Genomic DNA, 27,980 nt, shown 5'->3' with positions numbered 1-27,980 from the left:
CTATATTGATAATATCTTAAATTTACTTTCGACGACTTATTTTCTCGAACAATGTATTTGGCGAGTAGAAGATCAATGTTAATATGTGAAACACACATCTACTCGTATGGAAACAAAACAACTATATAAGGAAATGGCGACAATATATTGCCTCAAACTAGGATAGAATGGGATGAACGCGAAAAAAAAGTATCAGCGAAAATATTGTTTTAACAGTATTACAGTAGTTGTACATATTGTCTTTTTGTTTTGATCTATACTCTTCCATCATTTGACAGGTATCACATAACTGAACAATTTCGAACATGAACTTAACCATGACACTACTTAACCAAACCACCGGATTTTCAGTAATCTTAAATTGTGTGCAAATGTAGCCTTTTTCGGAATAATCGACGGCAGGTTTATATCATAACGAAATATGTGATGTAACAGGCAGTAAACAAATCACATTTTTTTATGCATAAGAAATGAATAACAACTTTTACATTTTGATATACGCAAGCATTATTCTGTGTCAAATTATAACTATAGGATACACATTTTAATGTACTAACATATTAGCCATAAACAAAGATATTTACCAGCTTAAAATTATGTCCAGAAGTTCCTTTAGCAAAATATCAGAATTTTTATATTGTGTCATTGTTTGTCATAAAAACACTTATCACAATCATTTCCAACTTAACCAAACTATAACAAAATCACTGTACTAAACGCTCAGTGATATGACGACGTTACTACCCGTGATTATTGCATATAGAACACTTTATTTCTTTTCTGTCAATAGTATGCCGTCTCCTCGTTTCTATAAGCAGTGCATGATTCAAGGTTTGGAATTTACAAAGTGTATAAATGATATCTATTAATATATCTAATATCAAATTCCGAATTTTCAATTGCAAAGTCTATGCGTAATGCATTAAGAAGTGTTCTAGATAGACGAATTTCAAATTTTTAAAAATTAAACAATCAATCGAAGTTTAATTCTTTTTGATAACTATTTTGTAAAGTCGGTATTTTGCACATAAAATAGGTTTTGGGATTCAGCATTGCTTAATATGGTTTTAATGTAATTTATATGTACAATATTATCGTTGTTTGTATACTACTGAAGATATACAAATTGATATATAAAATGGGTGATAACTTGTTTTCATCTACATGCAATCTGCACCAATATGTTCTCATCATACCATTAACGCTTATTTTCAATGGATGTCGTCCGGTTTCCAGGTAGACTATCATGCATGTGGTAGAACAAAGAATAAACGATTAAATTCTAATTTTTTTCTATGAACCATCTTCGCTAGCCAAGGATTACGATCCAGTCCACTTCTCTCCACCCTTGGCTGATTAAGCCAACATTTGTGATTACAATGCTGCACCAACTACCGGAAGATAAAAGTTACGCCCATTCCGACATCATCATTCTTGACCAATGGGGCAGCACTTGAACTCTCTTCTGTGTAGAGGTGTAAAAATGGTTGTGGCTAGTGTTCACAAATTTCGTGAAGCAGGACCTGAAAAAAAATGTATGTTGACATCCCAACATTTGCGCGAGAAACATACCCAGGCACTTCAATAAGTTAATTAAAAACTTTCAAATTGTCACCAAATATCGTTTTTTTGGGTAAAGACTTGTTGCACAATCAGCACGTGGCAAATGTTTATTTACATTTTTTACATTTACACGTGATCATCTTAAAGGTACGTTTTGATTGGATGCAGCCAGTTACAACTGCGACCAATAGAAATCAATACCTCGTGTCTCCGAAATTCTATCGTAATCCGCCAAGGGTGGAGAGGAGAGGACTGGATCGTAACACTTGGCTAGCGAAGATGCTATAAACAGACTATTGACCTTTTAAAAGATTAAACGAAGTCTCGTATATACATCACAAATTATTGAAAATACAATGTGTACACAACTAGTACTGTTAGAATGGTGTTAAGATATTTGTTTACAAATAATACTTGGAATTCCGTTGGGACACCCTCTTATGTCTGGTCATTTCTGGTTTGACTCGACCTTTGACTCGATCTCGATTTATAACTCGGATATAAATTATAACTCAAACTTTAACCCAAACTTTAATTCGAAAGGTAAAATTCATCAGGAAGATATGTCGCTGTAATTGAAACAATATTCGGACTGCTGGTAGACCAGTCTTTGCTTTTACTCCTTAATTTCGCGTGCATAGAGAAGAAGCAGCAAAACCATATTTCACGTCTATTTCAGAATTTATGCTGAAAAATTAGGAGATAATACGGATATACGGGTATAATTATGTACTGTAATTTGTGTGTATGTGTCATAGACCAAGTCATGACAACGCTAATTCGACAGAAGTAACAGAAGGTGCGAAAGTACATTATGAGGGTGAGATTAAGTAGAAGTCTCATTCTGTCAAACGTTTCAATGTCAGAAGATTTAAAAGTTAAACAGAAAGGATGAACGCATGCACAGACACCCTTGGCAAGTATTCCCAGGTGTACCAACCCGCTAGAAAAAGCTGGGGTTTTACTAAATGGTCATTACAGGATATAATTACTGGAAACCATTCACGAGGTTCCTGACTTTGGAACAGGCACACTCTAGATGTTTAATAATTGTAATGACTTTTGATATCTTTAAAACTAAAAATAAAAGTATACGAATAAAGGTGGTGTGGAGTATATGGCACAGAGACAGCAACTAAACACGTAAAATTCTTTGTTCTTGACAGTATGTTTAAATTGCCAGTAGTCTATAAAAGAATTAAATTCAACAAAGACTGGCAATCAACACTTATGTTTTTTAAATGACAAACAATTAAGATATGACAAAAGAGATTAACTAACGAGGTGATTTCTTTGAAACGGCACGTGAACAGGTGGCTTCATAAGCATGATAAGTGTCCACAGGTAAAAACGGATAAACATAGAAGTGCATTATTTCATTTCTACTACAATCATTTGCTTGCTATTCTTTTCCATTTTGAAAATTGAAATTTCCCAGTCTCGACTATCAAATTTTCATTCGCATGTTGGTACTGTCATTTGACGGTAGATTAACATTACTATATAACGCAACATCGTCTAGTGAACAGATCTATAAAGATTTATTCCAAAATTGTCTTATTTGTTAATTTTCTCAAACGCCAAGAGACCGATAATAACGAATTATCTCTTAATAGTTTGGTCTCTTGTCATTGTAAGTTTGCTAATTCTTTAAACTAGACAATGATGAAAAACATAAGAGAGTAAAACCATATCACCTTGGAAATGATGCTGTTCGTTGCAGTACACTCTCTCATGCTTGCATCTTCTTTTTTACTAGTTGATTAAGAATCCAGAAAATGCAGAATATCCTCCCCCATGAATTTTTTCAGCACCTTGTCCTGACATGTGACGCACAAAAACTGAATCTCCCTCCATACAAGAAATCACTACGTTAATTGTTCCTGACACACCAATGGAATATCCATAATTTCGGCCAACCTCTCGATGATTCTGCATAATCTGGGCATGTAGTTTGTCTTCTGTAGAGATCATTGTCAACGAAAAATGATAAAGTCCGTTCTTTGGAACTATAAAAACTCCAGTTATATTATAATCATTTGTAACATCAGTTATAATCTGGTCAAACTGTATTCTTTGAATCTGACTTAAGGTAGTATGGGAAGACAGAGTTACATAAAACCCAGGTCTTTGTGTGTGAAGTTCTGAAAAACATGAAGGTTAAATTTCGCTGCCCATAATGATCTTTAAGTTGTCAACATAGATAATAGTGCAATAGTCAATTTAAAAGAATGCTACCATTTAGTATGTATGAAAATAAAAATAAACAAAAACTTAATAAACAAAATTTCAATATTTTAATTGAAAACGGATTTTTAAGAAGTAATTGTAACGAATCAATTTTATAAATGAAGCGCATGCTCATGTTGTAAGAATAACATTCAATAAGTGAGTTTTGGGCTAAAAAAGAGGTAAAGTGTTTGTGGACTTCTCATATGAATTGTTTTTGTAAACTTAGATAAAAGCAACAAAATAAAAACGTGAAACTATTTGATTTATTTTTGTATTCAAGTTGTAATTGTTTAACCAAATAGGTAGAAATTATTCTGTGTTAGGTACATTTGATTAAAAATACTTGTGCAAGGGAAAAATCATTAGTCATTTGGAACAAGTTAAAATTGTGAGTAACAAAATGCCTGTAACATGTTAGTAATATGTCGAGCAATCAAGGTATCATCAATTGTTGTAGTATTTATCGTTCGAAGGGATTTGTTTTTCTAAATTTGTCAGCCTATATGGAAACTGGTCAACTGAGAATCTAGGTCCCTAAAATATCGAAGCTAATTGTATAAACTCTCTCTCTCTCTCCAAATAGAACAAAGTGTTTGTTAATGATATATGTGCATCTTTTTATAGTATATTATGCTTGCTTGTCTATAGTCTTTTCATGGTTTTGTATTGTTAAATTGGTTTTACTGTATATTGAGGTTCATTGTAAAATTTGCGTATGATACTGACATACATGACACTTCACTTTGTAAAACATGACAACGTTCACTTAAAACCCTTGAAAGTACATGATTTTGAAAGGCCAAATGAATAATACATTTTGACACATCTAAAATTTGGACCAAAACAGATCACAACAATATTTATTGAATAAAGCATTACGCTTGTCAGCACAGAAGCTGTAAGTCTTAAAAAGATTCATAAGGGATAATTTGTAAACGAACAATCCCTACCGTAGCATTGGTAACTGGCCACTTCATCTTTTTTTCAGTGATCGTCCTTTTTCTACTATTTCAAATTGTGATAAGTTGATGAAATTAATGTTTTTGTAACGTCAATTGGCAAATAATTCATGCATTTTAGGCACAAAAATTAATTTTACAATAACCCATTAAATATGTTGTGAAAAAGGATGCCTCTTAAGTATTAAAAGGGTATGTTTAGATTATATACTTGTATCATGGTATAACTGCAATGTTCTCTCGACTGTGTTTATTTACCTTTTTTAATCTTATTTAGTTCTTCACGAACCGCACCTACGTCTACTCTAATTTGATTTCTTTCTTTCCTGCATGTATTATCTTTTTCTATCATTCCTTTACGAAGTATATTAATTTGCTCTCTCGTCGATTCCAATTCTACTTTCACTTCTGTAAGCTCTTTTCTCGTCGATTCCAATTCTACTTTCACTTGTTTAACTTCCTTTTTCGTCGATTCCAATTCTACTTGCGCTTGTGTAAGCTCCTTTCTTGTCGATTCCAGTTCTACTTTCACTTGTGTTAGTGCCTTGTTGGTCGACTCCAATTCTTCTTTCACTTCCTTTACTTCTTTTTCATGTTTAAGTAAATCGTCTTTTATTTGGACTATTCTTTGCTCAACAGTGTTTACATAAAATGCACCAATCAAAACAAATACAGACATTAGCAAAACAACTAAATAATACCCCATTACTGTTATGTTTCAGAACATAATATTTCCTTATTAGTAACATTCACAGGTGACTGACATGTTTAAATATAGTTTGAATAAAGAAGTTTAAAGTCCATGAGGGTCTGGCTGGTCTTCAATTCTGTATTCTTTAAATGTTAGCCATATTTACTCTTTTCTTTATTTTTATTATATAAACCCCATCCACACCATTTCGTGGTATGGATAATATACCTGAAGTATGTGAAAAGATAAGCCTATTCAGTTCCGCCAGTGATTTTTTCTTTACATTTTATGTGAAGGTATTTCATGATTTTGGGAACAAAAAATGATTAAAAATACATTGAGGGTCACCGACTCCGTTATGTCACTATAGCAACTTCAGTTTCGTGTTTTCCCCCAAAATAAACAGTATTTGGTTGTTTTTAAAAAATTTAAATAATCTAATAATATCGAACCTACAAGCATAATTCTTTTTTCACGTTGAACAGAAGAATTGTATCTATCAATTAAAAATTTAAGATTTTTGGTGTTCTAATCCTTAAAAATACGATTTATCTCATGCCTGCAAAAAATGATACGCAGGACTGGTGTATGCTACCATCACATCAAAAATGTAATCCTTGAAATTTTTTAGTCAACAACTGTTATCTTTATTCTAAAGTTACTGAATAAACATCCCTCTTAATTCAGCCACACATCATCTGTGCATGTTCGTGCAATTATAGTTCATCAATCATTGAATTGGTGCACTGAAATTGTGGTGTTAATCATTCAATAGAAAGTTTAATGGATACTAGTTCACATAGGAAATAAATGAGTAAAAATGACAAGACAACTTTATGTTATGATACTGGTAATATCGATCAACAAATAATTATTGATGGCTATCGTAGCACTTGTGAACGTTTGATAAGAGAGAATACCTTTGTTTGTATAACAAACTTGATTGAACCACTTCTGTGAGGTCAGCCTTTTCGTTTATCGTGGTTTCTTTTTCTAAATTAAAAACTTCGTTGATCCTTCATTGAAATGAAGTCTTTATTCAATTGTTTCCTGTTCAAATTCCTGTGTTTTCCTGCATATTTTCATATTCGAAAAATCTAGCAGGTGTAAATTGAGAAGTGGGTTTTCATGATTTTCATTCTAGTACCATGATATTTTGCTTGAAAATTTGTTCCATAAGTTTTATTTTTTCATCAAAGCAAAATTATATTTTGGGAAATTAGTTAATTTTTTTTCGATAAATAAACATTTTGGAATCATACTTTTTAATTTTGTATTAATTGTCAACTTCTATTAAGATCATCCACGGGACTGTAAAGACTTATTATTGAGTAGTATAAAAAATGAAGTGTTTGTTTAAGCCTATAAATAATAGGATCTAATTAAGTAAGGAACTGTATTTTGGATAAGTCGGCACAACAATAGATTAAGTACATGCATGATAAGCGTTAGCACGTTATAAAGAAACCATTCACCTGCGTAACACATATATATTGCATCTCATCAAACACTGAAAACACGTTAAGGCATGTTGAATTGCCTACAATCAACAAACGCCAATGGTAATGGAAGATATTAACTTATTTAATCAAAGAATGGAAGATCAAATATAAAACAAATCTGTTAGTTTGCATACAAACCAAAGTTTTGAGTAGTTCGTGAATATGTTTTCATGCTTTCTTGTCTTACATGTAACAGTATCCTGTTTTATGAATTGGGGTTGGCCGAGTTTTCTAAGTAGTCCAACTACTGTATCAATATAAAAATAAAAAGGATGTGGTAAGATTGCTAATATGACAACTCTCCTCAAGAGATCGAATGACACAGCAATTTACAACTATACCTCACCGTACGCTCTTCAACAATGAGCAAGGTCCATACCGCATAGTCAGCTATAAAATGCCCCGAAATGACAAACGTAAAACAATTCAAACTTGAGTTCGAACCTTATTCGTGGCAGGTGTGCTCGGCTACAATCTAAGGATGGTCAGATTAAATGCCGAAGGTGAATGCTTCTCTCCGGACACTACAGCTCCATCAACAAAAACTTACCGCCACGAAATAGCCAATAGTTCTGAAAGTGGTATTCAAAACCAATCAATCCATCAGTCAATCAATTAATCAATGTATTATGCATTGAACGGAATATACGATATAGATTTTGAAAAGTAAGTGCTCAATGGCTTTATCTACATGTATATATATATATATATATTTTTTTGTGACAACGGCACGTGCGCCCTTAGTTTCCAGCGATATTTTTTTATATCATTCTACTGTGCTGAGAAAGGAAATTATCAGTCAGTAAGATTAAAGGAAAAATTCTAAGACGCTTTTGACGCTTGACGGTTACATTGTTTTACCTCAGAATTGGTTTTTATTATTCGTATGTATTTCTTTTTGCTATTACGATAATTATTTTCTTTAATTTCTTGTCTTTATACAGATCTACTGCAAATATATACTATAATGTTTTCTTTCTGTTAAGTTTTACAACATTTTAACTGCAATTATTTCAGTATCCGCCAAAATAAGATCGTTTATATTTTTCGTATACTTTGTTGCCCCATAAATTGCTAAATTTTACACCCATTTCAACCAAAACCAGCCATACGGTAACCGTTAAACATGTAAAACAGAAAATAGTATGTGTTCTTACTTGTGGAAATTGCAAGCTGTAATATGTTCGCAAACAGAAAATAAAAACAAAATTTAACTAATAAAAGTAGATAATCATTGCCAGGTCATTTGATAATAAAGGAATATCAAGACGTTCTGTTTAAAACACTACCTTTAAAATAATAAAGGCTAATCAAAATTAGAACACAGAAACAAAGTTGATAAACGGAACAAAGATAAGTTGGAAGCACGCGTTATGTACTTTTGAACTTGAAGAACTCATTGCGAGAAATGAAAAACAGTTTTTAATATCATAAACAAAACTAAGGAATAAATCTTGAACTTCATACAATTTAAACAACACACGATTAGATATGCTAGTACGAAATGTACAATAAGCTACAAAATTTTCTTATCAACATCCGATTTCACCTAGATGGCTCCACGCATCTTATGAAACAGATTGTCAAGCGAAATATAGGTGGAAGCTTTAATATATCACAATTAGTTTATATATTCATTGATATGTGTAAGCTACATTCTGGGGCTTATATAATTAAATTTTGTAACCGCATCAGCTTATTTTCAAACTGATCCACGCCTTTATAGATTGAATGTTGATTGTTGCTATTTTTAGATCCTAGAGATGTATGATGGGATCTTGTGTACTAATGAGTGTATCTGTCTTTACATGTTACGTGAACAATTGTCTGTTAGTTCGTCACTTGAAAGTGAATGAAAAATTAATTCTGTGGGTACAAATGAATTTGAGGGTGAAAATTTCCTTGACATTGATTGGTTTTTCTATATGAATTGTGATTTGATCAACCTTGTATCTTTACTACATTTATAACATGTATAAAGATAAGTTTGTAAGTTGTCGGCATCTGTTTTTGCATGATCGTATACAGATAAACTATAAATAGAATTTACATCTTTGTATACATTATCTTTAGATCAATATGCCTGCTGTTGGTTAAAATTATAGTGATTAAAGCTCCCGATTCAATCAAATACTGTGTATGTTAAACAATATTGTTCCTTAAAAGCTTTCTTTATGTGTACTTGGTTAATGTAGTCACTGGTTAAATTAGCATCTTTCTCTTTACATGCTTAGAGTATGGTCGTCGAAAGATGTAAAAAATGTTTGTAAGCTCTTGTATTGGGAGATGATTTAAAAAACGAATGAATACATGCATTTGCAGTTGGTAGTGTGATATTGTTTTGTTTGTCTATTATGTCTATATATATATTTCGATTCCTAACATAACTGAAGAGACATTAATTGTCGATATCCGGATATGGTGTACAAATTTTTGCACCTCATGTTTGCGGTATACCATCTTTTCCGCAAGTTTATTGTTTTCTGTTTGGTAAAAAATTATTATAAGATCCATTTTGTTACATCTAGTGATCCGTTTATTTGGCAATCGCCAATGGCAGTCAGCAGGGTTTAAGGACATCAGTTGTTCGACCTGCTAGTCAAATGCGTTTTGTTAAAATATACTTTTTCACTTTTTTGGTCTTTTGGAAAATGTTGTTTGTGCTGTATTTAGACCCCTCTACAAAGAAATTTGTTTTGCATGCACACGTATAAAAATTGCGGTTTTTATCCAACGCAATCATAGGTTTGAACGTTGTTTTCAATTTAGACTTGCTTATATTTTTTCGTTTGGGCTTGTATTATATTTGCCTTTGGGTTTATATGATCCGTTCATCCTATTTCGACTCTTTCAAAATTCAAGAGTCTATCCTAAATTGAGGTAAATTATATGGCCTTCCAAATACCGTTTCGATTCCTAACATCACTGAAGAGACATTAATTGTCGAAATGCGGATATGGTGTACAAATTTTTGCACCTCATGTTTGCGGTATACCATCTTTTCCGCAAGTTTATTGTTTTCTGTTTGGTAAAAAATTATTATAAGATCCATTTTGTTACATCTGGTGATCCGTTTATTTGGCAATCGCCAATGGCAGTCAGCAGGGTTTAAGGACATCAGTTGTTCGACCTGCTAGTCAAATGCGTTTTGTTAAAATATACTTTTTAACTTTTTTGGTCTTTTGGAAAATGTTGTTTGTGCTGTATTTAGACCCCTCTACAAAGAAATTTGTTTTGCACGCACACGTATAAAAATTGCGGTTTTTATCCAACGCAATCATAGGTTTGAACGTTGTTTTCAATTTAGACTTGCTTATATTTTTTCGTTTGGGCTTGTATTATATTTGCGTTTGGGTTTATATGATCCGTTCATCCTATTTCGACTCTTTCAAAATTCAAGAGTCTATCCTAAATTGAGGTAAATTATATGGCCTTCCAAATACCGTTTCGATTCCTAACATCACTGAAGAGACATTAATTGTCGAAATGCGGATATGGTGTACAAATTTTTGCACCTCATGTTTGCGGTATACCATCTTTTCAGCAAGTTTATTGTTTTCTGTTTGGTAAAAAATTATTATAAGATCCATTTTGTTACATCTGGTGATCCGTTTATTTGGCAATCGCCAATGGCAGTCAGCAGGGTTTAAGGACATCAGTTGTTCGACCTGCTAGTCAAATGCGTTTTGTTAAAATATACTTTTTCACTTTTTTGGTCTTTTGGAAAATGTTGTTTGTGCTGTATTTAGACCCCTCTACAAAGAAATTTGTTTTGCATGCACACGTATAAAAATTGCGGTTTTTATCCAACGCAATCATAGGTTTGAACGTTGTTTTTAATTTAGACTTGTTTGTATGTATATATATATATATACCATTTGAGTTAAAAGATATCCCACATTAAGCGACGGGCGTATCATTCGCTCATGGCTCAGTTCTTTATTACCATTAAATCTCCCAGTGATTACCTTGATTGGCTTGAATGCTTTTAGTTACAAAAAAGGCAATAGGGATTAAAAATGGAAGTGTTAAATTGTTCTGAAAGTGTTAAGAGAGAAATAATGCCAAGAACTCAATAAAAAATTATGAGTCCACTAAACAGACAATAACAATAACATTTTTTTTTAAATGTGTTCCAGAACGTTTAGTAAAAAATCGTCGACTTTCGTTATATCATCAGAAAAAGCGGATCAATATCATCACTGAAGTTAGTTTTCAACTATCGGTTTATTGTAGTGATATTTAGTTCAGCTACCAGTGGAGCTTATCGATTGTTCGGAATAAAATGTATTCTTTCTTACTGACTTTCTAACTGAACAACGATCGTGGTTTACCATCAATATTTATAGACGCCAAAACAATTATCTGATAAAGTAATAAAAGTTAGATATTCCTTGTGTTATCCTCCAAAACATATCGAATATGCAATAAGGGTCCTGATATTATACTCTTAACTGCACAACAACTACGGACCTTTTATAGAAGTTGATAGATATGAACCTTATCTCTTCGTCATACGTGAAAATATGAATATTCTTTATGTTTTATATATAAACTTTGAAATATTATGTTACTAGATAGAAAGCTAAACAACACACAGTTAACTCTCAGTGTCTGTAACACAGTTAATCAAAAATTTCGAAATATCTCCAGAAAAAGAGGATCAATACCATCACTGATGTAAAATTTCAACTGTTGGTTTACTAAAGTGATATCTAGTTCAGCTACCAGTGGAGCTTTTAATTTGTTTGAATTAAGAGGCATTTTTACTTCTGACATTCCACATTCCACATTCTACATTACGTCTTGTTTGGACGAGTTATCTTTTAACATTGATGTCTTAAAATTAGCTTTCTCATTTTTCCATATGTCTTGAATATCTTCAGAAAAAGCGGATCAATATCATCATTGATTCAAGTTTTCAACTGTCGGTTATTTGAAGGAATATCTAACTCAGCCACCAGTGGAACTTAAAGATTGTTTGAAACGAGTAGCATTCTTTCTTTCTGACATCCCAAACTACATTTAACATTGATTTACATTATCATATGTTAAATAAATGACATTAATTTATCCTTAATATTCAACTTTTGTATTCTTCCTGATGTATATCGAATATGTCTTGCAGGTTCTTCAATTAAACTGTACATATGCTGACTAACTACAGACTCTGAACAGAGATGAATATTTATAAACCAACAAATCAACTTTCATCTTTCATCACCGCTGGTAAAAGGAATAATTTGTTATGTTTTATATATATATATGTAGGACTCGGAGGTGCGATTGGGACGCTGAAGTGCGATGGTCAAGCTGAGGTGCTATGGTCTACGCTGATGTTCGATGGCCTTTTCGCTGATGTGCGATGGTTTATTAGACGCGTGATGCTTGTTTTAAATCAACATATGTCCAATTATTATGAGAGCTTGATTTTTTTTTAAATTAGTACGTAAATACCAAAATTCAATATTTTCTCCAGCTGCAGTAAAAAACATCGGTAACCTATCTTATTTCTTGTTCTCATTCACAATCAGCCCCAACAGTTTGTGTTTGTTTTGTTTCGTTCTGACTTACCAAAAAGTATTCGCAATTAGTACTGGTTTAAAAGGAAAATAGCTTTTGTATAAACATGTAAATCAGTTTCTAAACGATTGTATAAACGACTGATTATTTCAAACGTTACAGTGAGGACTGGAATTGCTATGACTTTTTATCATGACTGTTTTAACTCTCGATGTTTACATAAAAAGCTAACGAAAAGCTACTGTTAACAAACAAATAGGTGTATTCATTGACATGTAAACATTGAAAATATGATTTATGTAATCCATCGCACTTCAGCGTAGCTATCAACAAGATAGCGTCACAATGCCACCATCGCACTGCGGCGTGATCAAAAACGCACTTCAGCGTCAAATCATCGCACATCAGCGAGACCATCGCGGTTCGGAGTACAATTATTGTTCACAGTCCTACATATATGAATAAATTTCGAAATATTATATAATTTGATATAAAGTTTAAACAGCACATGTAATCTTTTGACATTTTGACACTTTCGAAATGTATATTTCCCCTTGTTTAGCATCAAGATTTTGAATTATATTCAAAATTGCTGATCGTATTCTTTTTTTGATGTGTCCAGTTTGGACGAGTGATCTTGTAACATTGGTATCTTTTAAATGGATTTGCTAATTTTTTTCGTATGTCTTAAATATCTTCAGAAGAAGAGGATCAATATTATCAATAATGTAAAATTTCAACTGTCGGTTTATTGAAGTGATGTCTAGTTCAGCTACCAGTGGAGCTTTTAAATTGTTTAAAATAAGAGGCATTCTTTCTAACTGATTATCTAAACTACAGAGCGATCAGTGTATACCATCAATATTTATAGCCGTTCTGTTATTATAATCTTCATGTGCACAACAACTACGGACCTTTTATAGAAGTTGATAGATATGAACCTTATCTCTTCGTCATACGTGAAAATATGAATATTTTTTATGTTTTATATATAAACTTTGAAATATTATGCTACTAGATAGAAAGCTAAACAACACACAGTTAACTCTAGGTGTCTGTAACACAGTTAATTAAAAATTTCGAAATATCTCCAGAAAAAGAGGATCAATATCATCACTGATGTAAAATTTCAACTGTTGGTTTACTGAAGTGATATCTAGTTCAGCTACTAGTAGAGCTTTTAATTTGTTTGAATTAAGAGGCATTTTTACTTCTGACATTCCACATTCCACATTCTACATTACGTCTTGTTTGGACGAGTTATCTTTTAACATTGATGTCTTAAAATTAGCTTTCTCATTTTTCCATATGTCTTGAATATCTTCAGAAAAAGCGGATCAATATCATCATTGATTCAAGTTTTCAACTGTCGGTTATTTGAAGGAATATCTAACTCAGCCACCAGTGGAACTTAAAGATTGTTTGAAACGAGTAGCATTCTTTCTTTTTGACATCCCAAACTACATTTAACATTGATTTACATTATCATATGTTTAATAAATGACATTAATTTAGCCTTAATATTCAACTTTTGTATTCTTCCTGATGTATATCAAATATGTCTTGCAGGTTCTTCAATTAAACTGTACATATGCTGACTAACTACAGACTCTGAACAGAGATGAATATTTATAAACCAACAAATCAACTTTCATCTTTCATCACCGCTGGTAAAAGGAATAATTTGTTATGTTTTATATATATATATGTAGGACTCGGAGGTGCGATTGGGACGCTGAAGTGCGATGGTCAAGCTGAGGTGCTATGGTCTACGCTGATGTTCGATGGCCTTTTCGCTGATGTGCGATGGTTTATTAGACGCGTGATGCTTGTTTTAAATCAACATATGTCCAATTATTATGAGAGCTTGATTTTTTTTTAAATTAGTACGTAAATACCAAAATTCAATATTTTCTCCAGCTGCAGTAAAAAACATCGGTAACCTATCTTATTTCTTGTTCTCATTCACAATCAGCCCCTACAGTTTTTGTTTGTTTTGTTTCGTTCTGACTTACCAAAAAGTATTCGCAATTAGTACTGGTTTAAAAGGAAAATAGCTTTTGTATAAACATGTAAATCAGTTTATAAACGATTGTATAAACGACTGATTATTTCAAACGTTACAGTGAGGACTGGAATTGCTATGACTTTTTATCATGACTGTTTTAACTCTCGATGTTTACATAAAAAGCTAACGAAAAGCTACTGTTAACAAACAAATAGGTGTATTCATTGACATGTAAACATTGAAAATATGATTTATGTAATCCATCGCACTTCAGCGTAGCTATCAACAAGATAGCGTCACAATGCCACCATCGCACTGCGGCGTGATCAAAAACGCACTTCAGCGTCAAATCATCGCACATTAGCGAGACCATCGCGGTTCGGAGTACAATTGTTGTTCACAGTCCTACATATATGAATAAATTTCGAAATATTATATAATTTGATATAAAGTTTAAACAGCACATGTAATCTTTTGACATTTTGACACTTTCGAAATGTATATTTCCCCTTGTTTAGCATCAAGATTTTGAATTATATTCAAAATTGCTGATCGTATTCTTTTTTTGATGTGTCCAGTTTGGACGAGTGATCTTGTAACATTGGTATCTTTTAAATGGATTTGCTAATTTTTTTCGTATGTCTTAAATATCTTCAGAAGAAGAGGATCAATATTATCAATAATGTAAAATTTCAACTGTCGGTTTATTGAAGTGATGTCTAGTTCAGCTACCAGTGGAGCTTTTAAATTGTTTGAAATAAGAGGCATTCTTTCTAACTGATATTCTAAACTACAGAGCGATCAGTGTATACCATCAATATTTATAGCCGTTCTGTTATTATAATCTTCATGTGCACAACAACTACGGACCTTTTATAGAAGTTGATAGATATGAACCTTATCTCTTCGTCATACGTGAAAATATGAATATTTTTTATGTTTTATATATAAACTTTGAAATATTATGCTACTAGATAGAAAGCTAAACAACACACAGTTAACTCTCGGTGTCTGTAACACAGTTAATTAAAAATTTCGAAATATCTCCAGAAAAAGAGGATCAATACCATCACTGATGTAAAATTTCAACTGTTGGTTTACTGAAGTGATATCTAGTTTAGCTACTAGTAGAGCTTTTAATTTGTTTGAATTAAGAGGCATTTTTACTTCTGACATTCCACATTCCACATTCTACATTACGTCTTGTTTGGACGAGTTCTCTTTTAACATTGATGTCTTAAAATTAGCTTTCTCAGTTTTCCATATGTCTTGAATATCTTCAGAAAAAGCGGATCAATATCATCATTGATGCAAGTTTTCAACTGTCGGTTAATTGAAGGAATATCTAACTCAGCCATCAGTAGATTTAAAGATTGTTTGAAACGAGTGGCATTCTTTCTTTCTGACATCCCAAACTACATTTAACATTGATTTACATTATCATATGTTTAATAAATGACATTAATTTATCCTTAATATTCAACTTTTGTATTCTTCCTGATGTATATCAAATATGTCTTGCAGGTTCTTCAATTAAACTGTACATATGCTGACTAACTACAGACTCTGAACAGAGATGAATATCTATAAACCAACAAATCAACTTTCATCCTTCATCACCGCTGGTAAAAGGAATAATTTGTTATGTTTTATATATATATATATGTAGTACTCGGAGGTGCGATTGGGACGCTGAGGTGCGATGGTCAAGCTGAGGTGATATGGTCTACGCAGATGTTCGATGGTCTTTTCGCTGATGTGCGATGGTTTATTAGACGCGTGATGCTTGTTTTAAATAAACAGATGTCCAATTATTATGAGAGCTTGATTTTTTTTTAAATTAGTACGTGAATACCAAAATTCAATATTTTCTCCAGCTGCAGTAAAAACATCGGTAACCTATCTTATTTCTTGTTCTCATTCACAATCAGCCGTATACATTTTTTGTTTGTTTTGTTTCCATCTGACTTACCAAAAAGTATTCGCAATTAGTACTGGTTTAAAAGGAAAATAGCTTTTGTATAAACATGTAGATCCGTTTCTAAACGATTGTATAAACGACTGATTATTTACAACGTTACAGTGAGGACTGGAATTGCTATGACTTTTTATCATGACTGTTTTAACTCTCGATGTTTACATAAAAAGCTAACTAAAAGCTACTGTTAACAAACAAATAGGTGTATTCATCGACATGTAAACATTGACAATATGATTTATGTAATCCATCGCACTTCATCGTAGCTATCAACAAGATAGCGTCACATTGCCACCATCGCACTGCGGCGTGATCAAAAACGCACTTCAGCGTCAAATCATCGCACATCAGCGTGACCATCGCGGTTCGGAGTACAATTGTGGTTCACAGTCCTACATATATGAATAAATTTAGAAATATATAATTTGATATAACATTTAAACAGCACATGTATTCTTTTGACATTTTGACACTTTCGAAATGTATATTTCCCCTTGTTTAGCATCAAGATTTTGAATTATATTCAAAATTGCTGATCGTATTCTTTTTTTGATGTGTCCAGTTTGGACGAGTGATCTTGTAACATTGGTATCTTTTAAATGGATTTGCTAATTTTTTTCGTATGTCTTAAATATCTTCAGAAGAAGAGGATCAATATTATCATTAATGTAGAATTTCAACTGTCGGTTTATTGAAATGATGTCTAGTTCAGCTACCAGTGGAGCTTTTAAATTGTTTGAAATAAGAGGCATTCTTTCTAACTGATATTCTAAACTACAGAGCGATCAGTGTATACCATCAATATTTATAGCCGTTCTGTTATTATAATCTTCATGTGCACACCAACAACGGACCGTTTAAAGAGGTGAATATCTGAACACACAAATCAACTTTCACTTTTCGTCATCCGTGAAAATAAGAATGATTTTTATGTTTTATATATTAACTTTAAAATAATGTGTTATTGGAAAGAAAGTCTTGACAACATACATTTAACTTTTGTCATCTTCAAATCGGTTAATTCGAAACTGTGGATGAGTCGAAATTTTCCCGTGGTCCTGAACTTTGTACCATACAAATATATATATGTCGACTCATGATGAGTCGAAATTAGATGAGTTGAAATTTCGGTTGTGTCGAACCAAATTTACGGTCCCAAGAATAACAAAAACATATACACTGCATTCGTTCTGTCGAAGTGATACACATATGTCAAAACATGACACCTGGGATTGAAATGGATTTAATGAGCTTGGTTATGTTCAAAATGAAAGTCTGTGAACAACTCAAAACTGCTCAATCGGCGTATTTAATTTTTTTGTTTTTCTCTAACGGGGAAGGATCAATATTAACGAAAATGAAAAGAAATCTAATTTTTTCTATAATCTAAGAAATTATTTACTTGTGTGGCATATGATTTGTGTTTTTTTTTTTAACATACATTTGAATCAATGTCAAAAATGATTCTATCGACCGAAAGCTACCTGAAAATTTGGTACTGCACAAAGAAATAACAAAAAGACAGAAAAAACAGTATAATTTTTTTTAAATTCTAAAAGATTATATATGTCTTCAAAATCTTCAGATCAAAGGGATCCAATTTCATTACTGATGTAATTTTTAATAATCGGTTTATTGCAATGATATCTGGTTCAGCTACGAGTGGAGCTTTCAGATTGCTTGAAATAAGAGGCATAATTTCCAAACATTCCAAACTACATTGCGTCTAGTTTGGACGAGTGATCTTTTAAAATTGATGTCTTTGAAAGGGCTTGCTCATTTTTCCATAATTCTTGACTATCTTCAGAAATATCGGATCAATATGATCACTGTTATCAATTTTCAACTGCCGGTTAATTGAAGTGATATCTAGTTCAGCTACGATTGGAACTTTTAGATTGTTTGACATAAGAAACATTCTTTCTTATTGTTATTTAAGACTAAATGTAACTTTGATTTACATAATCATATCAAAATAAATGAAATTACTTTATATTCATAATCAACTGTTTTATCCTCCTTGATCTTTATCGAATATGTCGTGCAGGTTCTGCAATAATACTGCTCATAAGCAGAGAAACTACAGACTTTTAATGAATATCTATTAACCAACAAATCAACTTTCTGCTTTCATCACCTGTGGTAAAAGGAATACATTGTTAAGTTTTATGTATACAAATTAGTTTTGAAATATTATGTAATTTGATATAAAGTTTAAACAACGTATGTATTGTTTTGATATTTTCACAGTTTCAAAATGAGTATCTTCCCTTGTTTGGCTTCAAGATTTTGAATTATATTCGAGATGTCCATATCATGCTTATCGTATTCTTCCTTTGTTTTCTCCTGTTTGGACGAATGATCTTTTAACATTGATGTCTATAAGTGGGCTTGCTCATTTGTCAATATGTTTTGAATATCTTCAGAAAAGGAAGATCAATTTCATCACCGATGTAAGTTTTTAACTGCCGGTTTATTGAAGTGATATCTAGTTCAGTTACCAGTGGAGCTTTTAGATTGTTTGAAATGAGTGGCATTCTTTCTTACTGACATTCAAAACTACATGTTACATTTATTGACAATATCATATATTAAATAAATGAGATACTTTTTTCCTTTATATTCAACTTTTGTATCCTCCCTGATGTATATTGAATATATCGTGCAGGTTTTTCAATTAAACTGTACATATGCAGACAAACTACAGACACTAGATAGAGATGAATATCTATAAAACGACAAATCAATGTTTTGCTTTCATCACCACTGGTAAAAAGAATAATTTGTTATGTTTTATATATAAAAATAAATTTAGAATTATTATGTAATTTGATATAAAGTTCAAACCAAACATGTATTCTTTTGACATTATTCACACTTTCGAAATGTATATCTCCCCTTGTTTAGCTTCAAGATTTTGAATTATATTCAAAATTTCCTGATCGTATTCTTTCTTTGGTGTGTCCACTAGGGACGAGAGATCTTCTAACATTGATATCTTTAAATGAGCTTGCTCATTTTTCCATATGTGTTGAATATCTTCAGAAAAAGGGGATCAATATCATCACTGCAGTTAGTTTTCAACTGTCAGTTTATCGAAGTGATATCTAGTTCAGCTACCAGTGGAACTTGTAGATTGTTTGAAATAAGAAGCATCCTTTCTTACTTGCATTCCAAACTACACTACAAACAGAGTTTACCATCAACATCTACAGACGTCAATAAAATTACCTGTAAATTAATGAAATAAAAATATTCAATTGTGTTATCCTTCCAGATATAACGATTATGTCGTTAAGGTTATGTTATTATACTCTTCATTTGCACATTAACTATGAACCTTTTATAGACGTGAATACCTATGAACCAACAAACTTATTTTCTGCTTTCGTCATCTGTGGTAATAAGAATAATTTGTATGTTTTATATATAAACTTTGAAATATTATATAGTTAGATAGAACTTCAACATATGTATTGTTTTGGCAGTTTTGATACGTTGAAATATGTCGTGATCATGGTGATGTGAGTTTTATTTAGTAAAGACATAAGCTGTAGATATAACTATAACTGAAATTTCAACATGAACGTAAACAGTAAATCTCCTATACAAACGATTTTAAAACAACCTTACTTTTCAGAGCTTTTGTCAATATGTCTACCAATTGTATTTTTCCTTTCTTTAGATGCAAATAAGTTATTAAGTAGTAAATTTTGTGAACTTCTCTTGGAAACTTGTTATAAACTAGCAAATATATATTTTATGTCACTTGCGAGATCGTTTATTTTGTTATTATAAGCGTCTTGCTTTTTTGTGAGGCTCTAGTAACTATTATGATATCATTGCTAATGTCAATTGTTTTGTCTTGCTTTTAATCCTATTGCATTTAGATTTGATTCACTTTTACTAAAAAGTTTGTCACTTGTAAATACTTACATATTTTATGTATTTCAAACTGTATCTCCCTTTGATTGGCTTTAAGGTTTAAATTATATTTTAAATATGCATGTCTATTCATCTTTTGTTAGATTCATTTTGGACAAGTTATATTGTAACCTGTCTTTGTACTGTCTTGCTGTTTGTTCTCCATCTTCTGAATATCATCAGACTTACAGTAGATATGAAAATATATATATATATAAACAAACAAATCACCTTTTTGTTATGATTTCTATATAAACATGAATTTAGAAATATTATGTAATTAGATTAAAAGTCTAAACCATGTATGTATTGTTTTGGCAGTTTTGACAGTTCGTGGTGTGAGTAATCTAAGATGACCAGACGGTTTAGATATAACAATAATTGGTATTTCAACATGACATTACAGTTAACCTCCTTCTTTAAATGCCAGATAGCTTTTATTTTTAACCAATAACGAGATAACAAAAAAACTGTAAATTTCTCTAAAATACCAGGCTTACAATTTGTACAGACTTTTTTTTATGAGACTCATCAATGTCGCTATTAAAAAAAAATGGAAGGCCATGGAAGACCTTTTATTTGTCTTTACTGGCCGGTGGATCAATTTTGATCTTACTTTCCATCACTGACTTATATTAATTTTGTTAACTTTTTCATGCTAACCAGCTAATGAAACGGTTATATTCATCTAAGTCGGATTTATATACTTTAATAAACAGGCACAACAGAAACATGAATAAATAGAAAACAATATTGAAAACAACGTAACAAATTGTTCTTTCACTTTTTTAATTCCTTTCTTTGAGTTTGCAAATATTTAGTATTATTTGTGATTTTTCTCTTAAAAGAGATTTATTTCGGATTATTCAAAATAGTCTCATTCACCGTTTCCAATTTCCATTTTATTATTCGGTAATTTTCTCATATTCCAAAAAACCAATAATTTTTATCTCTTGACAGTTTTGTCTTTTATTATTTTTGTTAACACTGCTTGTTATTTAATCTAGACGAAGAGAAAGTACTGAATAATTAGTAGTAAGTGTAATACCGCATCAGTTTGAAATGACTGTCTTCGTGGCACTTCACTGGCTCATCGTCCGTTTTTTTTTTAGTAAATTAAGAATCCCGAAAATGCTGAATATCCATCCCCATGTATTGTTTGAGCAACTACTCCTGCCGTGTGACGTACAAAAACTGAATCTCCCTGTTTACAAGAAATCACTACGTTAATTATTGATGACACGTAGGAGGATGTTCCATGATTGTTGCCAATCACATGATGATTCTGCATGATCTCAGCATGTAGTTGGCCGCCGGTAGAGAACATTGTCAGTGAAAAATGATAGAGGCCGTCCTTTGGAACTGAGAAAATTCCAGTTATTTTATTATAATTATTTGTAATATCAGTTTTCACCTGGTCGAACTCTGTTCTTTGAGTCTGATGTAAGGGAGAATGGGACTACAGAGTTACATAAAACCCAGGTCTTTGTGTGTGAAGTTCTGAAAAATATGAAGGTTGAATTTCGCTGTTAATGATGATATATCTATCATGTTGTCAGAATTGGTTAATAATACTATAGTGATTTTAAAGGAATGCTACCATTGAGTTCAAAATAAAAATAGAAAAAAACCCAAACAAACGAAATATCAAATAGTTTAATTCAAAACAGATAAGTGTAATACCGCATCAGTTTGAAATGACTGTCTTCGTGGCACTTCACTGGCCCATCGTCCGTTGTTTTTAGCAAATTAAGAATCCCGAAAATGCTGAATATCCATCCCCATGTATTGTTTGAGCAACTACTCCTGCCGTGTGACGTACAAAAACTGAATCTCCATGTTTACAAGAAATCACTACGTTAATTGTTGCTGACACGTAGGAGGATGTTCCATGGTTGTTGCCAATCACATGATGATTATGCATGATCTCAGCATGTAGCTGGCCGCCGGTAGAGAACATTGTCAGTGAAAAATGATAGAGGCCGTCCTTTGGAACTGAGAAAATTCCAGTTATTTTATTATAATTATTTGTAATATCAGTTTTCACCTGTTCGAACTCTATTCTTTGAGTCTGATGTAAGGGAGAATGGGACGACATATTTACATAAAACCCAGGTCTTTGTGTGTGAAGTTCTGAAAAATATGAAGGTTGAATTTCGCTGTTAATGATGATATATCTATCATGTTGTCAGAATTGGTTAATAATACAATAGTGATTTTAAAGGAATGCTACCATTGAGTTTAAAATAAAAATAGAAAAAAACCCAAACAAACGAAATATCAAATATTTTAATTCATAACAGATTTTTTTTAGGAGTTATTGTAATTGTAATTATTATTTTATAAATGGTGAGCCTGCTTGTTTTGTTAGAAATAGCTTTTAATAACTGAATTTCTGCTCTGACGAAGAAGTAAAGTGTATGTCATCTTTTCATATGAATTGTTATCGAAAATAAAATTGCATTAATTTAATCTTAGAGTAAATTACAAAATAAAAACTTGAAATTTTTGATTTATTTTTGTATTCAAGTTAGGCTTCCTTAATAAATATGTTGAAATAATTCGGTGCTAGGTACATTTGATTAAATTTGTATTTTCAAGTGAAAAATTAAAGGGTTAGATGTAAAATCATTCGGAACAGGTTAAAATTGTGAGTAGCGAAAGTCCTGTAACAAGTCTTTAATATGCCTTGAACCGATTATCATTCGCCTAATGTTTATCTTTTGATTTCTCTCTCTTTTCTCTCTCTCTCTCTCTCTCTCTCTCTCTCTCTCTCTCTCTCTCTCTCTCTCTCTCTCTCTGGCCATTGCATGGATTTGTATGATTTTGTTGATTTCAAATGTATATTGAATTTCAATGTTAAATAAGTAGATGATGCTGATATACATGACACTCCCTGTCGAACAACATGGCGAAGATCACGTAAAACGCTTGACAGTACTGGAAAGACTAAATAAATAAAACTTTGAGCCACATCAAACCGTTTGACCAAAATTGGAGGTCAAAACCAATGAGATTATTTATTGATTAAACCATTACGCTTGTGGGGGAACAGAGGTTAGTAAAGAAGCAATGGACTACCTGTTTTATTCCCTTTAAGTTTTAAAAATAGAAACACGAAGGATAACTTAATAATAGAGATTTCCAATAAAATGAATTTACTCGACATAACCGACTTAAACCAACGTATTTCGTCCTATTGCATTGAGGCATGACGGAGGGGAGCATACACTAAATGCATTTTTTGCTCTTTCGACACGCATTTTTTGCTGATATAGCCTAAATGTAAAAATCGGCCCCAACTACTTTTTTTAATCTTTAATTGTTTTGTTATTAAATTTTGAATGATTTTAATGACAAAAATATTTTAATGTAATAAGCAAGCTAGCAACTTGTAATCAAATACACCCATCATTTCTTGTCATTTCACTTGACCCATATTTCAGTTCTTCTCAAAATATGAATTTTAAAAACTACCAAGTAAAAATTTAGCATGAAAATATTAAAATAATGATATCCGAAGCGAGAAGGTTATCTCTTTTTTTTTGTTTTATAAGTTTTAACGCTTAAAAATTAGATTCCAACACACCCGAATGTAAAAGGTGTACGCGAATAACTTTTAAAAAAAATAATTTTTCTATAATTTAATTCAAGATGATTTGACGTGAACAGAAATTCATATCATTGATACATTTATCAAATAGTGCTTTTTAGTTTTTAACTATAATAATGCATGGGACGAGGTTTTTGTCCATGTATACCTAAACGTGCATTCGCAGATACAAGGGGAGAGGGCGTACTCCCCCCTTTCGATCGCCAAATAATTTTGAAAATCTCACGTTTTCCACGTTATCTAAACAAATGTCTAGTATAAAATCGTCCAAAACTTTTTTCGCGTTGCTCTGCTCGGCAGTATAAATTCAATTATCGGGAACTACGCCCTTTTTTCAAATATCTTGGATCCGACCATAATCACAAATTGTATAGCACAAAAATAAATTAAATGATTGTCGTTTGACTTTGATAAATACGTTTTAAAAAACAACAATGTTTAAATATTAGACATCTCACACGGGATTTAAAAGTTTAAGGCTACATACTGAATTGGATTTTTTCCTTGAGATAGAGCTCACTTAACACGGAAATGTGATACTGGCGTGTGATCTAATGGACATATATTCTTGTTTCTGATGTTTCTTTTAAGAATAATATTCATTTATTAAGTTATATATAATTTCACTAACAAATAATCATGTATATTTTACTGATGAATTATCATTACATTTTATGGAAACTACATATAATCTAATATACAGTTATGAACACTAATGGACCTACCGACACTGTGCTTTTGACATGACACAAGGTCTTGCTTTTCTAGAGTGTTTATGTATTTTCACTTAATTTGTGATATGTACAAAAAAGATGAAGTATGATTGCCAATGAGACAACTCTTCAACAGAAACGAAATGACACAGCAATTAATAACTATAGGCCACCTTACGACCTTCAACAATGAGTGAAGCCCATACCGAATACTCATCATTAAGAGGCCACAAATGACAAATGTAAAACAACTATAACGATAAAACTAACGGCCTAACTAATGTACAAAAAATGAACGAAAGCACAGCAACAAACGATAATCATTGAATTACAGGCTCCTTACTTAGGACAGTCACATCCATACATAATGTGACGGGGTTAAACATGTTAACGGGCCCTCTTACCTGGGACAGTGGTGTAAAAGTACGAAATAATTTATTAATATTCTAGACTGGATAATTATTCTGTATTTATTAGTTGTAGTTGTTTTTAAGATAGTGTTCAGTAGCTGTGACTAGTCTAAGATCGGTATATGGAGTTTATTTGGTAATACTAGTAATTGCTGTTTTTGTGCTTCGTTTTAGTCGGACGAGTCAATCCCTTTCTTACTGTTTTAATTGTGAGTAGACATGATCATTTGATAAACATACGTCTATGATCTCTATTGCTTTTAACTTGGACATTTATAAAACTTGAACTATGTAGCAAAGAGATGCATGCGTAAAATAAGTTCTCGACATCCACTGAATTGAAAGCTCCTGACGTGGGAAAGCCAATATAGAATTTGGCCTCATTAAACGCGTTTACCAGCGTTCAACACTCTGGTGTAACAGCACAATATAAGAAATAAAACCGGTAAAATTCAGTTGGAAATAGCTCAACTAATCATTCAATATTGAATTAAGCCCAAAACAATTACATTTTTATGATAAAAGACACAGAGTACCGATCTTAAAGTACCCCCAGGTACTGAAAGCTGATTCTTACATGTTAAATTACCTGAGAATATAAAACGTATTTAGTTAAATTAAAAAAAATAAGGAGATATGATATGATTGCCAATAAGAAATGAAGTGGATGTAAGCAATGATAGGCAACCGTACGGCCTTCATCAATGAGAAAAATCCATACCGTATAGTCAACTATAAAAGGAACCAACTTGAAAAATATGAAACAATTCATTTGAGAAAACTACCGTCCGATTTAAAACAAAACAATTTACGAAAAACAAATATAACAGATATGAACCAACGACAACAAGTGAACCACAGGCTCCTGACATGGGACAGGCACATAAAGAATGAGTGATCAACCCCTCCCCCTAAGCCGGTGACAGTGGTGCAACATGGTGCAACAGCACTACATAAGAACAACCTGGAAAAACCTTCCTTCATAGAGCTTGGTTTACACATATATACATATTTAAAGTAATTATTAATATAAAATTTGTTTTCAGCCGTGTATCACCTTCACTGGTGATCCTATGCATGGATATGTCGTAGAGTTTAACTTTATATATAAATATATATCTCTAAGGCGAGACAAAAATTGAAACTAAAACATTTTGCTTACCTCAATCAATATGTTATAGTTTAAGAATCCACTTCTAATTGGACTAGTAAGAGTTGTCTTAATCCAAAAACAACTATGACAATAGCAAGCCTTACTAATTAAAAGTACATTTAAAAAAGAAAATTACTGTAAAGACTGAAGTGACGTTATAGTTGTCTTAAAAATGTAACAAGTATATAAATTGGCATTCTCGTCCACTTTAAATCAGAGATACTTGGGGACAGGACATTTTTTTTTAGCAAATTACTATGTACTATAAATTGATAGTTTACTATCCACAGCGGTCAATGTTTATATGCAGATTAGTCATCTATTGCTAATCAAGTACACCTTCCAAATTACAATCGATATAACGAATTGGTGTACATATTTATTTACATATATCATTTTTAATTACAAAATTCTTTTTTTTTAATGTTAGTTGACTTTCATTTGAAAGAAAAGTGTATGTCAACAATTAAAATTGAAAGAAGTACAAGACCTGTATTATTTTTTTTTTAAATATACACATCCCTTTGTCGAACGTTTTCTCTGGGAAAAAAATCGGAGATTGTAAATAAACAAGATTAACTGCAGAAGAAGAGAACGTTTGAAATGCTGCTTAATAAAGTATGATGCAAACTTTAACAGAGACAAATTCTGACTAACACTTTGAATTCGATATTTCTGAAATTGCTAGAAAAATCTCTGTCTAATGATAAATACCCACGGAAATTAAATATTATAAAACATTAAGAGACGAAAGGAAAAAGGGACACCAATCTGATAACGACAAATAAAAGCATGTCAAATATTAAATAATAAAAGGTTCATTTGCAAAGTATATCGAAAAACAAAATCATGGTCAAAACCATGAAAGACAACTCAAATCAATCGTATGATAGGTAAAGATACGTGTATATACGTGGTCTTATGACAGTGAAGTTTTGGCGGGAATCTCAATAATCACGTGATATATAAAAATCATGATTTCTCTGTTTTTCATCATCTTAGAAATACTTGATATTGATAAAATTTATCATGAATGGGTTTAATAGTTTAGGAATTCTTAGTTAAAACTTGAGTGACGTATTTAACAAAATTAATAGGTTAGCAATAAAGGGTCCCGTTACGTGCGTACGTCGAGTTAGGTACGTATGTCATTTTATTGGAATTCTCTAATAGAACCATCTCCACTTAAGTACTGGTTACTGGTCGCTCCATCGTTGATAATGTAATCGTTATCTTAATGCCGTTATAGGTTGGTGAATATGAATGTTTTCTTATCATCAATCGGCAAATAGAATGTGCATTTTGAGGACAAAAATAGATTTTACAATAGCCCATAAGATATGTTGTGAAAATGGATGCCCCCAATATATAAAAAGGTATGATTTAGATTATTTTTACAAGTCAGCGTGGGACGTTTGTGTTTTTTCATAGGACATTAGCACTTTTTGTGGACATTTGCGCTTCAATTTATAGAACATTTGCTCTTTAAAAGAAGGACATTTGCTCATACTATAGTATAGCTGCAATATGCTCTGGAATGTGTTTATCTACCTTTTTTAATCTTATTTAGTTCTTCAGGTAACCCTATTACGTCTGCTCGAATTTGATTTATTTCTCTCTTGCGGGCATTGTCTTTTTCTATCATTTCAGTACGAATTTGCTCTCTCGTCGAATCCAAATCTACTTTCACTTTATTAAGTGCATTCCTCGA

General features: G+C 31.9%; 1 long non-coding RNA gene across 2 annotated transcripts; it reads right to left on the bottom strand.

Moving 5' to 3' along the window:
- Positions 1–529: 529 nt before the first annotated feature.
- LOC127724522 (uncharacterized) lies at positions 530–27,980 on the bottom strand. 2 transcript variants are annotated; one of them, XR_007992541.1, is made up of 2 exons: positions 27,821–27,980; positions 530–3,707 (listed from the first exon to the last, which is right to left on the bottom strand). It is a non-coding gene; the product is annotated as an uncharacterized LOC127724522 (long non-coding RNA). The 2 variants fall into 2 exon arrangements; XR_007992542.1 differs by lacking the exon at positions 27,821–27,980 and adding an exon at positions 5,013–5,506.

The sequence above is a fragment of the Mytilus californianus genome, unplaced genomic scaffold, assembly GCF_021869535.1.
Source record: "Mytilus californianus isolate M0D057914Y unplaced genomic scaffold, xbMytCali1.0.p SCAF_14, whole genome shotgun sequence".
NCBI classification, from domain to species: domain Eukaryota; kingdom Metazoa; phylum Mollusca; class Bivalvia; order Mytilida; family Mytilidae; genus Mytilus; species Mytilus californianus.
This window is presented reverse-complemented; position numbering and strand designations above follow the sequence as displayed.